Source organism: Gossypium hirsutum, chromosome A06 (assembly GCF_007990345.1).
Source record: "Gossypium hirsutum isolate 1008001.06 chromosome A06, Gossypium_hirsutum_v2.1, whole genome shotgun sequence".
NCBI classification, from domain to species: domain Eukaryota; kingdom Viridiplantae; phylum Streptophyta; class Magnoliopsida; order Malvales; family Malvaceae; genus Gossypium; species Gossypium hirsutum.
The window spans coordinates 98,638,923-98,655,337 of NC_053429.1; the positions used below are offsets into that span (position 1 = coordinate 98,638,923).

General features: G+C 39.8%; 1 pseudogene; it reads right to left on the reverse strand.

Moving 5' to 3' along the window:
* Positions 1-451: 451 nt before the first annotated feature.
* Positions 452-15,411, reverse strand: LOC121230530 (uncharacterized; annotated as a pseudogene).
* Positions 15,412-16,415: the final 1,004 nt, after the last annotated feature.

Consider the following 16,415-nt stretch of genomic DNA (forward strand, 5'->3'; position numbering starts at 1 on the left):
GGCAAACAAGTAACACAAAGCATCTGTTACTGTAAAAAAAAAAAACAAACATGGTCCATACCAATATTAATATATCATGGCCTGTGGAGTTCAAAAAGCACAAATTCATGATTATTAAGAACAACCAAAGTGAAAAATATGTGGGCCAAATACCATACAGGATAAGCATATACAACTCAAAAACAAGACCAAGCATGCCAGCGTGAACATTATCAATATAAATATCAAAATGTTTCAGCACATAAAATTCAATATAAAACATGAACATATGTGTTAAACAATATGATATCCCTTTATAAGAAAAGTATTTGAATGAAATGATATTGGTGCATGAAACACTTACTGGATTCAATAAAGTGCATGATTGGCATTCCCACACCGCAATTACTCCTTGATTTTCTGGAGAATCATCATTAAGCTTGGGGGCAGAAGAAGTGGCACTTGAACTAGATTAGTGAGGTATAAGGTTATTGGATTTACAACTTCGTTTAGGAGATTTGGCACCTTCATTGATAGAATATCTAGATACATGAGGGGTAGTTAAATCTACAAAGCTAGATTCTGGTTTATCTTGCCCATGGCTTCGTTTAAGAGAGAGTCTACCAAAAGCATGTCTGCTGGAAACATCATTGATACTCAATCTCTCTCCTCCTTGATCCAAGTCCAAATGATCCTGCAAAGTATCAGCACAGCTTTCTTCATCCCCAGTAATGTGAGAGCAATGGGAACCACAGCAAATATCATCCTGCAATCTCCTTTCAGTAGCCATTGCAGCTGCTTGTATAGGACTAAGCGCATCCCTAATGGTGCTGTCACCACCAAGACATTAAAACCAACATGTGCTACTTACATATAGATTCTCCGAATTATCTTCATATATCAAGATCTTTATGATACCTAAGATAAAAATAAAGATGCATTTCTTAAAACCTTAACTAACCCCTATTTAATTGTAATAATTCCAGAAACACAAGAAAATAGACAACAATGAGGAAACATGCAGAAGGAACACTGATTGAGCAAAGATCAGTCCAATTTTCCAAGTAAGACATGCATCCTAAATGGATTAAAACTAACATAGTGTAACATCCTGATTTTTGGGTTTTTCGCGATTCTCGATATTTTGGTAAAGTTTTTAAAATTTGGTATTTGGTTGTGGAATTCATAATTTGAGTAGGTATATGGGCTTATGGAAGGCCCATGTGTTGGCCAAAACCCAGTGGAATTTTTGAATTTTGGACTTAAGAAGTTAGGGGCCTTAGAGAGGTGGTCTTATTAAAGTTTGTGGGTAAAATGTAACACAAATGAGCCTTTGGTAAAGTGGCTAAGTGACGCCACTAAGGAGCTATAAGGGTGGCGTGTAAGTGTTGGGGGAAGACCTGGGTTCGATTCTCTGGGATGGCAAAGGTAATGTTATTTTTATGCTTGTGCATGCTAGAGTATAAAGCTAGATGGAACTCTGTGGGAGAGAGTTTGAAATAGTCAGATGCATGGATTAAGGAGGGATAAGGGGAGAGATTTTAGGGATTTGATAGAAGGATAGAGCTTAGCCGAATTGAGGGGATTAGAGAGGGGATTCCGACAGATGGGTTTTAGTTAGGGATTTTCAGCATTAGGGTCTAGGTTGTTCCGTTTTCTCCTTTTGGTGTAGTCTTTTTCTCTCTTTTCTTTTCCAGCCGAATCTACCTTCCACCCATTCATCTTTTCTTCCATTTTTCCTTTCCAAAACCAGCCCACTACTCCCCTTCGTTCACCTATTGTTTTTCTTACCATCACTACTGCCGAAAGACCGCAAAAGCCAGAATCTATGGAGACTAGGTGGTGCCGATTCTTTGTTGACCACCAACCCTCTTTCTCTTTTCACTTTTTAGTGGCCAATTCCCTTATATTATAGGCATAAACGGATTCAAGAGGAGAGACTATGGTAAGTACTCGAACTCTAAACGATTCCTATGGTAACTGTTGACAAAAACTGAAACCCCTATAGTTTAGGAGATGGCCGAATGTGGGTATAGGCTCTATTTGGTTTTTCTTTAATCTTTTTATGGTTTGTTTAGTGGAGGAGCAGGAAGGCGTAGGGTCGACTTGGATTAGTTTGGATCATCAGGGTGGCTAGAGCTAGTCATCAAATTCGGCAAAGGTAAGGTTCCTAAGGCCATTATGGAGGGTGGCCGAATGTGTAAGTGTTGACATTAAATGGTTCTCGATTTGGTTCAATTATTGTGAGCTGATCTATTAACGGTTGATTATAGGAGAAATCGTGTAGGAGATCTCGTCGAGGAATATCGCAAAACAGGTGTGTAACGAACCCTTTTTCATAGCTTAAAACGATAAATGTCGAAAAGCCGAAATGCTGAAATTTTGGCATTTCGAGGACTTGTGAGCAAACGACTGCTCATTGGTTAGTTAGATTCACTATGTTGATGATCGGGATCATTGGAACAGGTAAGGGCATGATTTTTGCCATTACGGTAAGTTGGGCCTCGAGGGGCTGAAGTTGGGCCCAATAGGCTTTCGGGCCCATTTGGGTAAAATGGGTAGAAAATGAAAACCTGTTAAATTGCGCATTAAGGCTAGTAACAACATTATGGAATATAGGCTAAATGGGCTTAGATGACAAATCGGCTAAGTAGGGCCAATTAGGGGTTTTTGGCCCAATAACTCGGTTGCGCTAAAAATGGGCCAGAATCGCTGTTTAGAACATATGAATTGTTAGTAACTGTTAATGAACATGGAAAAATCTAATAGTTGGTAAAATTATGAAATTACCCTTATAGTATGAAAATGACTATTTTGCCCCTAGGTAAAAATGACCATTATACCCCTAGGGTTTAATTATGAACTTGACACATGGTATTTTGATATACAATATTGATATGATATGCACATGATATGTATGATATGCACATGGTATGTATGATATGCACATGATATGTATGATATGCACATGATGTATTCATAAATGCATTTGGTTGGGTTTTTATATGGATGGAGGAAGTGCAAAAGGGCTTATGCTCCAGTTTACCAAAAGGGCTTTTGCCCCAATTATTAAAAGAGGCTAGGCCTCCAGTTATATGATAAAGCAGCTATGCTGCCAGTGGTGTGTTGGTTGGATGGGTTGAGTCATTCCCCACATGGTGTGTTGGTTGGTACGGGTGGAGAGTAGTAGATGGTGGGTCGAGTAGTCTCCCCAATTGGGCTTGCATTCATTCTTTCATTGACATTACTCGTGATAATGAAATGGACCTACGGGCCATACCATTTACAGTAAAGGCTTCGGCCTAGTGTTATGAAATATGAAATATGAAAAGGCTTCAGCCTAGTATATGTTGAGATTGGATTTGGGCTTAGGCCCAGCAGGCTGATATTGCTTTGGGCTCTGAAAGGGGCTTGTTACACATTGAGTTTCCAAACTCACCCCCTTTCCTTAACCTTGCAGGTGAGCCTTGATTTGGGGACTTGGAGCCGGAGGGGATTTAGAGTGGCCACGGTGATCGCCTTTGGGCTTTTGAATAAGTTTTTGGTTTCATTAAGTTTGCTTTATTTATTATTTATTTTTGGGTTGTAATAAGGCCATTTTGACTTTATTTTCTTTCTTTTCAGGGATTATTTTATTTTTAATAACTTTAAACTGGTTCATAATAAATGGGTTAGACTTAGGATGCGTTTTCAAAACGACACTTGTTTTCCAAACAACACAACGTTACGATTATCCGATTTCTCAAAGATATCCACTTAAATAAATTTCAAATCAATATAACCAAGTGTGGCAATGGTTGTGGGCATGTCTAGGATTGGATCCATTCGAAGAGCTTGGTACTTAAGCAGCCTTCATGGCTCACCTCCTCTATTACGGATTCCTACCTGGTGCCCAGCTCCCATTCACTTTGTTAGCGTAACAAAAGTCAGTTTTTAAAGCACTAAAATGAAACATGGATTTTTAACTTCAATGTGGCACATCAGATTCAGACATAATGCCTGGGCTGGGTTTGGAGTGTTACATTTAGTGGTATCAGAGCCCGGTTACGACAACTCGGCTATGGATCGGGTCCGAAAAACTTTTTAAAAAAAATTACCAAGAAGGGTATTTTTGGAAATAGTTTTGAAAGGATCTTCTCAAAAATGTTTTATAAATGTATACATGATAAAATGGTTTAAGTTTTTCTGGGTTTTTTTTAAAACGGGTCTAAAATCAAGAATTTCAAAACAAAGGTGTTTTTTCAAATTTTAAGAAAATCTTTTTTTTTGATTAAATACATGGTTTGTGGTTTTTGGATTGGAGAATGAAGTGGCTCTGAATCCCCGGCACCAAGTCTGTAAGTATACTCTCTTTACATTATGTGATATTGATATAATGCTATAAATAGAACTGAGACCCTACTATGATACTTTAGATAGGGTAGAACTGAAAAACAGTAGGAATGAAACTGTAACTAGGCTACGACGATGCGAAAACAATCCTTGAACTGTTATATTTCCATAAGACATCTCGTAATAAACAATTGAACATTATACTAATATCATAAAATTCGTAATCAGATAAGTCAATATGAGAACAAGAGGAACTCGTGGACGAGGCCGCGGACGTGGTCGCGGAAGGGTGCAAGCTGAATCTTCATCCTCAGGGCATAGCCAGTTGAGGAGGCATCTGTGCCACAGGCAATAGAGACTGGGTCTTATGATCGGGCTGCGGGGGATGATGCTTTGTCCCAAGCCATGTTAAGGGTTTTAGAAAGAGTTGCTGGAGCTAGCACTGGGACAGTAAATAGGGGATCCATCTCCGAGCGACTTCGGGCCAACGAAGCAGAAGTTTTTAGGGGCGTGTCTGGAGTAGCCCCAAATGTGGATGAAATTGGGTAGAGGCAACATAATGAATCATGGACGATCTAGATTGCTCTGTGGAGCAAAAGCTGAAGGGAGCTGTGTCGCTACTACGTGACGAGGCATACCGATGGTGGATCACTGTAAGGGAGAGTACCCCAATTGAGCGAGTAACCTGGGAATTGTTCAAAACTGCTTTTAAGGGGAGGTATGTTGGAGCTAGTTATGTGGATGCCCGTCGAAAGGAATTTTTGAATCTGACTCAGGGTAATAAGACTGTTGCGGAGTATGAGGCAGAATTTTTGAGGCTGAGTCGATACGCCAGTGGGGTTGTTGCGACTGAATATGAGCACAGTGTACGATTTGGTGATGGCCTCCACAATGAGCTTAGGATATTGATAGCTCCACAGAGGGAGCGTGATTTTGCTGCATTGGTGGAGAAGGCTAAGATAGTCGAGGAGGTAAAGCAGACTGAGCGATAGAATCGTGAGAAGGATCGACCTAGGTTTAAGAGGGATTTTAGACTCTCAAATGCTACGAATCAGAATGTTAAAAGAGCAAGGACGGAGGAATCGGTTCGAGCAGTTCCAGTAAAAACTTTTAGACCGCAGGCTTGCAGGGACTGTGGTAAGGTGCATATGGGGGACTGCTGGAAGCGAACTGGAGCATGTTTTCGATATGGGTCCAAGGAGCATAAGTTTAGAGAGTGTCCTCAGAGAATAGCTCAGGAACTAGCTGCAGAGCAAAGGGATGTCCAACCACAGTGAGGAGGACCACTGCCACAGGGAGGTCGTGGGCAAGGTAGATGTGGCTATGGAAATGGACGAGGACATGGGGCACCTGGCAGGGGTGCTGGACATGCTGAAGCTTGACAGCTGGCATTGGTTTATGCTGCACGACATCATGAAGAGGGTGACGCTCCTGATGTTATAACCGGTACGTTCTTCATTCATAGAAAGCCTTACACTACTTTGATTGATGTGGGTTCCACTCACTAGTATGTTGCTTGTGATGTATCGAGGGAATTGGGTGTTCTTACTGAGGAGACTGTGAGTGGGGTATCGATGATAAGTGCTTTAGAACACTCAGTTAAGGTAGATAAACTCTTTAGGGCGGTGCCTTTAGAGACACAAGGTAAGATTTTTGAAGGAGATTCGATGGAACTGCCATTTGGGGATTTTGATCTTATCTTGGGAATGGACTGGCTAACTATGCATAAGGTGACGTTGGATTGTGCTGCAGAAAGAATGGTACTAAGAACTGCCAAAGATGAGGAGATAATGGTCATAGGGGAACGAAGGAATTATTTGTCCAATGTTGTTTCGGCTTTAAGCGCTGAGAAGTTGATGCGGAAAGGTTGTGTGGTGTACTTGGCTTTTGTAAGTCAAACTGAACTGGAGGAGGTAACGGTAGAGTCGGTTAGGACCATGAAGGAATTTCAAGATGTATTCCCAGAGGAACTTCCTAGATTACCCCCGAACAGAGAAGTCGAGTTCGGAATCGACCTGTTACCTGGAACAGCTCCTGTGTCCATTGCGCCTTATAGGATGGCACGAAAGGAGTTGGTAGAATTGAAAGCTCAAATTCAAGAACTGTTGGATAGAGGGTTTATAAGACCAAGTGTTTCCCCGTGGGGTGCACCAGTGTTGTTCGTAAAGAAGAAAGATGGGACTATGCGGATGTGTATTGACTATCGGCAGTTGAATAAACTAACCATCAAGAACAAGTATCCGTTACCAAGAATCGACGATCTGTTCGATCAACTAAGAGGAGCCTCGGTATTTTCTAGGATCGACCTTCGGTCAGGATATCATCAGTTGAGAGTTAAAGAAGTGGATATTTATAAGACGACATTCAGGACTCGATATGGTCATTACGAGTTTCTGGTAATGCCTTTTAGTTTAACTAATGCACCGGTAGCATTCATGGATTTAATGAATCGGGTGTTCCAGCCATACTTGGATCGATTCGTAGTCGTTTTTATTGACGATATCTTGGTGTATTCGGAAATGGAAGAGAAGCATGATGAGCATCTTCGTGTTGTGCTGCAAGTGCTAAGGGAAAAGCAACTTTATGCAAAGTTTAGTAAGTGCGAGTTTTGGCTGAAGGAAGTCACTTTCTTAGGGCATGTTGTGTCTGCTGAGGGGATCAAGGTGGACCTTCGAAAGATTGAGGCAATTCTGGAATGGAAGCCACCAAAGTTGGTAACAGAGATCCGAAGTTTCTAGGGTTGGCAGGTTATTATCGGAGATTCGTGGAAGGATTTTCTGTGTTGCAGCACCGTTAATGAAACTTATAAGGAAGGGAGCACCTTTCGTGTGGAGGAATAAGCAGCAAGAGGCTTTGGAGAAGCTGAAGAAGGTCTTGACAGAAGTACCAGTGTTGATTCAGCCAGAGTCTGGTAAGGATTTCACTGTGTATAGTGACGCGTCACATGTAGGTTTAGGTTGCATATTGATGCAAGAAGGAAACGTGGTCGCTTATGCTTCACGACAGCTTAAGCCTCACGAGGTGAACTATCCTACGCATACTTGGAGTTGGCAGCGGTGATCTTTGCGCTTAAGATATGGAGGCATTACTTGAATGGGGAGAGATGCATTATCTATACGGATCAAAAGAGTCTTAAGTACTTACTGACTCAAAAGAAGCTGAATCTTAGACAGCGAAGGTGGATAGAGTTGTTAAAGGACTATGACTGTTCGATTGAGTACCATCCAGGTAAGGCAAATGTTGTGGCTGATGCGTTAAGTCGAAGGGCTGTGGCAGAGTTGAATGCAATCTTTGCTCGTCTAAGTTTGTATGATGATGGAAGCTTATTGGCAGAGTTACAAGTGAGACCGACTTGGGTAGAACAGATTAAGAAGCAACAGTTGGAAGATGAGTGGTTGGTTTCTCGGTTTCAACAAGTGGAGAAGGGGGAGAATCCAGACTTTGGGTTAAATGGTGAGGGAGTTCTTTGATTTCAAGGAAGAATTTGTATGCTGAAGGACTTCGACTTGAGATTGATGATCTTGAAAGAGGCACATAATGGACCTTGTGCTATGCATCCAGGAGGGAGTAAGTTGTATCGAGACTTGCGAGAGCTATATTGGTGGCCTGGGCTTAAGCGAGAAGTGACCGAATTTGTGGGGAGATGTTTGACATGTCAACAAGTGAAGGCCGAGCATCAAATGCCTTCAAGATTGTTACAACTAGTAAAGATACCACTTTGGAAGTGGGAAAGGGTAACTATGGATTTTGTAAGTGGGTTGCCATTGACACCTTCTAAGAAGGATTTGGTTTGGGTAATTATGGATAGGCTCACGAAATCTGCCCATTTCATACCTGTCCGAACCGATTACTCACTTCAGAAGCTGGCCAAGTTGTATGTGGCGGAGATCGTGCGGTTGCATGGAGTGCCAGTATCGATAATTTCTAACTGAGACCCAAGGTTTACATTTCGGTTTTGGCAGAAGTTGCATGAGGCGTTGGGAACGCGATTGGATTTCAGTACGGCTTTTCACCCTCAATCGGATGGGCAGTCAGACAGGGTCATTCAAATTCTAGAAGACATGTTGAGAGGTTGTGTTATTGAGTTTAGGGGCAGCTGGGAGGACTATTTGCCATTTGCGGAGTTCGCGTATAACAACAGTTACCAAGCAATTATTCAGATGGCTCCTTATGAGGCACTATATGGGCGAAGGTGTCGTTCGCCTACTTGTTGGGCAGAGTTGGGGGAAAGGCAAGTACTTGGGCCAGAGTTGGTAACAGATACTGAAGACAAGATTAAAGTGATCAGGAATCGGTTAAAGGAGGTAGCTGATCGACAAAAGTTTTATGCCGATCTGAAACGTAAGGATATTGAATATGCTGTAGGGGACATGGTCTTTTTGAAAGTTTCACCTTGGAAGAAGATATTGAGATTTGGTAAGAAGGGTAAGTTGAACCCACGGTTTATTGGGCCTTACCGAATTATTAAGCGAATAGGGCCGGTGGCTTATAAACTAGAGTTACCTCCAGAACTGGATCGTATTCACGACATTTTTCATATGTCCCTGCTAAGGCGATATCGTTCGGACCCAACTCATATCGTGCCAGTTGCAGAAATCGAAGTACAGTCGGATTTGACTTTCCAAGAGGAACTTGTGCAAATACTTGATCGCGACGTCAAGCTGTTGAGAAGGAAGTCAGTCCCATTAGTGAAGATACTTTGGCGGAACCATGGCAAGGAAGAAGCTACTTGGGAGACCGAAGAGGCGCTGCATCAGCAGTACCCTCAACTGTTTGGATCAGGGAAATTTCGAGGCTGAAATTTTTTTAAGGAGGGTAGACTTGTAACATCCTGATTTTCGGGTTTTTCGCGATTCTCGATATTTTGGTAAAGTTTTTAAAATTTGGTATTTGGTTGTGGAATTCATAATTTGAGTAGGTAAATGGGCTTATGGAAGGCCCATGTGTTGGCCAAAACTCGGTGGAACTTTTGAATTTTGGACTTAAGAAGTTAAGGGCCTTGGATAGGTGGTCTTATTAAAGTTTGTGGGTAAAATGTAACACAAATGAGCCTTTGGTAAAGTGGCTAAGTGACACCACTAGGGAGCTATAAGGGTGGCGTGTAAGTGTTGGGGGAAGACCTGGGTTCGATTCCCTGGGATGGCAAAGGTAATGTTATTTTTATGCTTGTGCATGCTAAAGTTTAAAGTTGGATGGAACTCTGTGGGAGAGAGTTTGAAACAGTCAGATGCATAGATTAAGGAGGGATAAGGGGATAGATTTTAGAGATTTGATAGAAGGATAGAGCTTAGCCGAATTGAGGGGATTAGAGAGGGGATTTCGACAGAGGGGTTTTAGTTAGGGATTTTCGGCTTTAGGGTCTAGGTTGTACCATTTTCTCCTTTCGGTGTAGTCTTTTTCTCTCTTTTCTTTTCCAGCCGAATCTACCTTCCTCCCATTCATCTTTTCTTCCTTTTTTCTTTTCCAAAACCAGCCCATTACTCCCCTTCGTTCACCTATTGTTTTTCTTACCACCACTACTGCCGAAAGATCGCAAAAGCTGGAATCTGTGGGGACTAGGTGGTGCCGATTCTTTGTTGACCAGCAACCCTCTTTCTCTTTTCACTTTTTAGTGGCCAATTCCCTTACCTTCTAGGCATAAACGGATTCAAAAGGAGAGACTATGGTAAGTACTCGAACTCTAAACGATTCCTATGGTAACTGTTGACAAAAGCCAAAACCCCTATAGTTTAGAAGATGGCCAAATGTGGGTATAGGCTCTATTTGGTTTTTCTTTAATCTTCTTATTGTTTGTTTAGTGGAGGAGTAGTAAGGCGTAGGGTCGACTTGGATTAGATTGGATCATCGGGGTGGCTAGAGCTAGTCATCAATTTCGGCAAAGGTAAGGTTCCTAAGGCCATTATGGAGGGTGGCCGAATGTGTAAGTGTTGATATTAGATGGTTCTCGATTTGGTTCAATTATTTTGAGATGATCTATTAACGGTTTATTATAGGAGGAATCGTGTAGGAGATCTCGTCAAGGAATATCGCAAAACAGGTGTGTAACGAACCCTTTTTCATAGCTTAAAACGATAAATGCCGAAAAGCCAAAATGCCGAAATTCTAGCATTTCGAGGACTTGTGAGCAAGCGAACGCTCATTGGTTAGTTAGATTCGCTAAGTTGATGATCGGGATCATTGGAACAGGTAAGAGCACGATTTTTGGCATTACGATAAGTTGGCCTCGAGGGGCTAAAGTTGGGCCCAATGGGCTTTCAGGCCCATTTGGGTAAAACGGGTAGAAAATGAAAACCTGTTAAATTGTGCATTAAGGCTAGTAACAACATTATGGAATATTGGCTAAATGGGCCTAGATGACAAATCGGCTAATTAGGGCCCATTAGGGGTTTTTGGCCCAATAACTCGGTTGCGCTAAAAATGGGCCAGAATCGCTGTTTAGAACATATGAATTGTTAGTAACTGTTAATGAACATGGAAAACTCTAATAGTTGGTAAAATTATGAAATTACCCTTATAGTATGAAAATGACTGTTTTGCCCCTAGGTAAAAATGACCATTATACCCCTAGGGTTTAATTATGAACTTGACACATGGGATTTTGATATACAATATTGATATGATATGCACATGATATGTATGATATGCACGTGATATGTACGATATGCACATGATATGTATGATATGCACATGATGTATTCATAAATGCATTTGGTTGGGTTTTTATATGGATGGAGGAAGTGCAAAAGGGCTTATGCCCCAGTTTACCGAAAAGGGCTTATGCCCCAGTTTATTGAAAAAGGGCTTATGCCCCAGTTTACCGAAAGGGCTTTTGCCCCAGTTATTAAAAGAGGCTAGGCCTCCAGTTATATGATAAAGCAGCTATGCTACCAGTGGTGTGTTGGTTGGGTGGGTTGAGTCATTCCCCACATGGTGTGTTGGTTGGTACGGGTGGAGAGTAGTGGATGGTGGGTCGAGTAGTCTCCCCAATTGGGCTTGCATTCATTCTTTCATTGACATTACTCGTGATAATGAAATGGGCCTACAGGCTATACCATTTACAGTAAAGGCTTCGGCCCAGTGTTATGAAATATGAAATATGAAAAGGCTTCGGCCCAGTATATGTTGAGATTGGATTTGGGCTTAGGCCCAGCAGGCTGATATTGCTTTGGGCTCTGAAAGGGACTTGTTACACATTGAGTTTCCAAGCTCACCCCCTTTCCTTAACCTTGCAAGTGAGCTTGGATTTGGAGACTTGGAGCCGGAGGGGATTCAGAGTGGCCACGGCGATCGCCTTTGGGCTTTTGAATAAGTGTTTGGTTTCATTAAGTTTGCTTTATTTATTATTTATTTTTGGGTTGTAATAAGGCCATTTTGACTTTATTTTCTTTCTTTTCTGGGATTATTTTATTTTTAATAACTTTAAACTGGTTGATAATAAATGGGCTAGACTTAGGACTCGTTTTCAAAACGACACTTGTTTTCCAAACAACACAACGTTATGATTATCCGATTTCTCAAAGATATCCACTTAAATAAATTTCAAATCGATATAACCAAGTGTGGCAATGGTTGTGGGCATGTCTAGGATTGGATCCATTCGAAGAGCTTGGTACTTAAGCAGCCTTCATGGCTCACCTCCTCTGTTACGGATTCCTACCTGGTGCCCAGCTCCCATTCACTTTGTTAGCGTAACAAAAGTCAGTTTTTAAAGCACTAAAACGAAACATGGATTTTTAACTTCAATGTGGTACGTCAGGTTCGGCCATAACGTTTGGGCCGGGTTTGGGGTGTTACACATAGGGCTCAAATACATTGTAACCAATAATCAAATTATTCAACTAACATAAGCTCTCCCTTTTCCACATAGATAATGTTTAATCGTGAATCCATATATAAGCACATCCTGAGAACCTCCAGTCACACCTAATAATGCTTTCTTAATGATTTGATCCTCACACGCCACAATCTTTCATTTGATGGGCTTATATGGTTCTAACACAATAGCATGAACTTAAACAAGTCTTAACAGGAAAATTAGTAATATAGACATGAACCATCCATGAAACAACATTTGGCACTGGAAAATAATAATTAGGGACTATCTAAAAGAATGGAAATGGACCTTTCTAAGCTCATCCCAAAGCTTGTAAAAACTAGCATTATGAGGACCATGAGCATTATGGCAAAGCTCGTGAAGCATTGTATCAAGAACTTGATCGAAGGGATGAAAATCCCAATCCCAATTCTGTCTTCGTAGCCTTAACTTCACGTGGATGCATGCCAGCTCCCACATTTAGCCCAAGCAAAGCCGGATTATTCGGACTATCAATATGAAAAAAAAATCAAAACTAAATTCAGTATAATTTTTGAAAGTCAAGCCAAAGTAACTCCTAGTATGATAACTCAAAGCATGCAAACACTTTACAATTCTTTGAAAGCATTATTTGACTTCGGCATCATGCTTCAGCATTGATAAAACCCATATCAATGCCATAAAAGAAAAGTGCTTGAATTTCAATAGTATAACCGTAAATACCCATTCTTCCATCAATCATAATTGAAGAAAAAGAATTCAGCACAATTGAAGAAAAAAATCATTCTTTTTAACAGAATAAAAGATACAAAAATGAATAAAATTGATAAAGATACCAGAATTCTGAGAGGAGCTTGACCCTCCATTTATGCTTACGTATAATGGGTTGAACTTGTTTGGCCATTTTCTCTAAGATTTTTTTGGCTATTTTCTCTAAGATTTTTTTGGCTTCTTCTTCTCCAGGTTTCCTCTTCAATGCTTTGATTTCCCAGACCTTGTGCAAATCCCCTAAATTTATTTTCCTTTTTCAGATAATTTTGGGAAATATCAAACCCTAATTCAAATTCCTGAAAGGTTAAAACTTTAGGGATGAATATGGTTAAGAATGATGGAAGGAAATGGGAAAAAGAACAAAAAAGAGAAGAGGCTTTAGACGTGAGGAAGGGAGAAGGGTAAAATTGAAACTGAGACACTCTGAATGGCTATTCTATGGGTAAGGCACCGAATGCTATTCAGCGTGTTTAGTGGGAATAGAGGCTGAATTGAATAAGGCTGTAATGGCATTATAGCCAACCAAACATTAGTTTGGTGGTGGGCCCATTGAATTGGGATGTAATCTATTCCTATTACACCCAACCAAACATAATGTAAATATCTTGAGGCTAATGCATGTCCCAGACATGTCTTACACTAGCACACAATCACCCTATATCAAGGTACCAATACCCAAGTTTATTCCAAATGTTCAACGAAAGTCTCTACTATGCTAATTTCTCAACATGCATTCCCATATTCAAAATTAAAACAATTTATGCCATATCAATTCAATTGCACACCATAAAGATATAGTTGCATTATTAACATACACCTTACCTCGAAAATCAAAATGTAGGTGACTAGTCGGTTTTAGTCCGCTAGCTTTGCTTTTCCCTGGTTTAGGCCTGGATTTTGTAATTCTTGATCTATAATGATAAAAATTCACAAATTTAATCACTCTATCAATCTAGGTACTCAACAATTTAAAATTGGGAAAAATGACTATTTTGCCCCTAAACTCTTGCAAAATGACCATTTTACTAAACCCGAAAATTGATTTTTATCACATTTTCTCATTAACCAAGCCTAGATGAATACTTTTCATGCTAGGAGCAGCCTAAAATTCTTAGTATTTCACACATTTATCACCTATTTTACAACTTATGCAAAATGGTCCTTAGTTAGGGTTTCCATGAAAACTACTTCACAAAAGTTGTTTATTTCACAACTCTAACTCATATTCTTCCATAAAATTTTAGAAATAAACATGTCTACTATCATGGAAAAACCCTAAACTTTCAACCATTTTGCAAAATAACCCCCTTGCTAGAAAGCTCATGTTACAAGGACCTCAAAAGTACAAAAATATTCAAGAAAAACCCTCAAATCACTTACTTGCAAAGGCTTTAAGTTGCTGAAAAAAATTTAAAGCTTCCATGGCCATTTTCTTGGAGAAAAATTACTGGAGAAGACAGATAGAGATGAAAAAAATGACAACTTTTACTATTTGTTTTATTTTATTCAATTTCAACGCCTAATTTTACCAAATTTTGACTTTTGACCACCTTTGTCTCCTATGGCAGACCATGCTATTCTAAAGGGTACAATTGCCATTTAAAGACCTCCAATTTAGGTTCTCTAGCTATTTGACACCCTTAGCTATCAAAATAGCACTTTTGCACTTTATGTGATTTAGTCCTTTTTCACAATTAAGCATGTAATCACTAAAATTACTTCACCAAATTTTTCATGTGCTAATATAAACATGTTATAACTTAAAATCAATAATGAAATACTTTCTCTGACTTCAGATTAGTGGCCCCAAAACCACGATTCTGACTAGGCCCAAAATCAGGCTGTTAGACTAGTGGTAAAGCTAACCGATATGCAACCGGTCCAATTCTTTCTATAATCTCATATGGTCCAATAAACGATGGACTCAATTTTCCTTTACAACCAAATCGAAGAACTTTCTTCCAAGGTAATACTTTCAAGAATACTTTGTCACTGACTTGAAATTCTATTTCTTTTTGTTTCAAATCAGCGTAGGACTTTTGACGATTAGAGGCTACTTTGAAACTGTCTCGTATTACTTTTACCTTTTCCTTGGTCTTTCAGACCAAGTCAACTCCGTGTAACTTTTCCTCACTGAGTTTTGTCTAATACAATGGAGTTCTACATTTGTGACCATACAAGGCTTCATACGATGCCATTTTGATATTAGACTGATAACTGTTATTATAAGAAAATTCAACCAAAGGCAAATACCTTTCCCAGTTACTTTCAAACTTGAGTACACAACACCGAAGTATATTTTCCAAGATCTGTATTACCCATTCAGATTGACCATCTTCTTGGGGATGAAATGCAGTGCTAAAGTGTAACCGAGTACTTAGAGCTTCTTGCAATTTGCTCCAGAATCGAGAAGTAAATCGCGGATCTCTATCTAAAATAATGGAGACAGGCACTCCATGCAATCTGAAAAACTTAGAAACATATAATTTAGCCAATCTATCTAAGGAATAATCCATATGTACCGGAATAAAGTGTGTAGACTTTGTCAACAAATCAACGATTACCAAAATGACATCTTTCTTCCTTGGAGACAGGGGTAATCCCATTACAAAGTCCATGGTAATTGTTTCCCATTTCGATTCCGGTATCATAACAGACTGTAATAATCTAGAAGGCAACTGATGTTCAGCTTTTACTTGCTAACATATCAAACACTTAGATACGAACTCAGAAATATCTCGTTTCATTCCCGACCACCAATAAATCTTTTTCAAATCATTATGCATTTTATTACTACCAGGATGTATAAGCATGTTACCATTGTGAGCTTCATTCAAAATCTTTTGTACAACTTTTTGGTACACATACTCTGCCTTTGAATAACAAACAATCATCAGTCCCAATCTTAAATTTTGAGTCAAGAGTCGATTCACTTTGTACCCGTTTTACTTGCAACTTACTATCATTTTTCTGAGCTTCAAAGATTTGTTGCAAAAATGTTTGTCTAGCTTTCAACTCAACTATAAGTAAACCATCATCAGACAACGATAATTGGGCATTCATAGCTGACAATGAAAATAAGTATTTTTCACTCAGAGCATCAGCAACTATATTGGCTTTTCTCGGATGATAGTCAATGATAAGATCATAGTCTTTCAGCAATTCAAGCCACCTGTGCTGCCTCAAATTCAAATCTTTCCGTGACATCAAGTATTTTAGACTTTTATGATTGGTGAATATGTGACACTTTTCACCAAACAAGTAATGCCACCAGATTTTCAATGCAAACACTATAGCCGCCAATTCAAGATCGTGTGTTGGGTAGTTATTTTCATGTGGCTTCAACTATCTTGAAGCATAGGCTACTACTTTACTTTCTTGCATCAAGACAAAGCCTAAACCATTCAATGACGCATCACTTTAAACTAGAAATTTCTTACCCGATTCTGGCCGAACTAGCACTGGAGCTTATACCAATAAAGCTGTTAATCTATCAAAACTCTGTTGGCATTTATTAGTC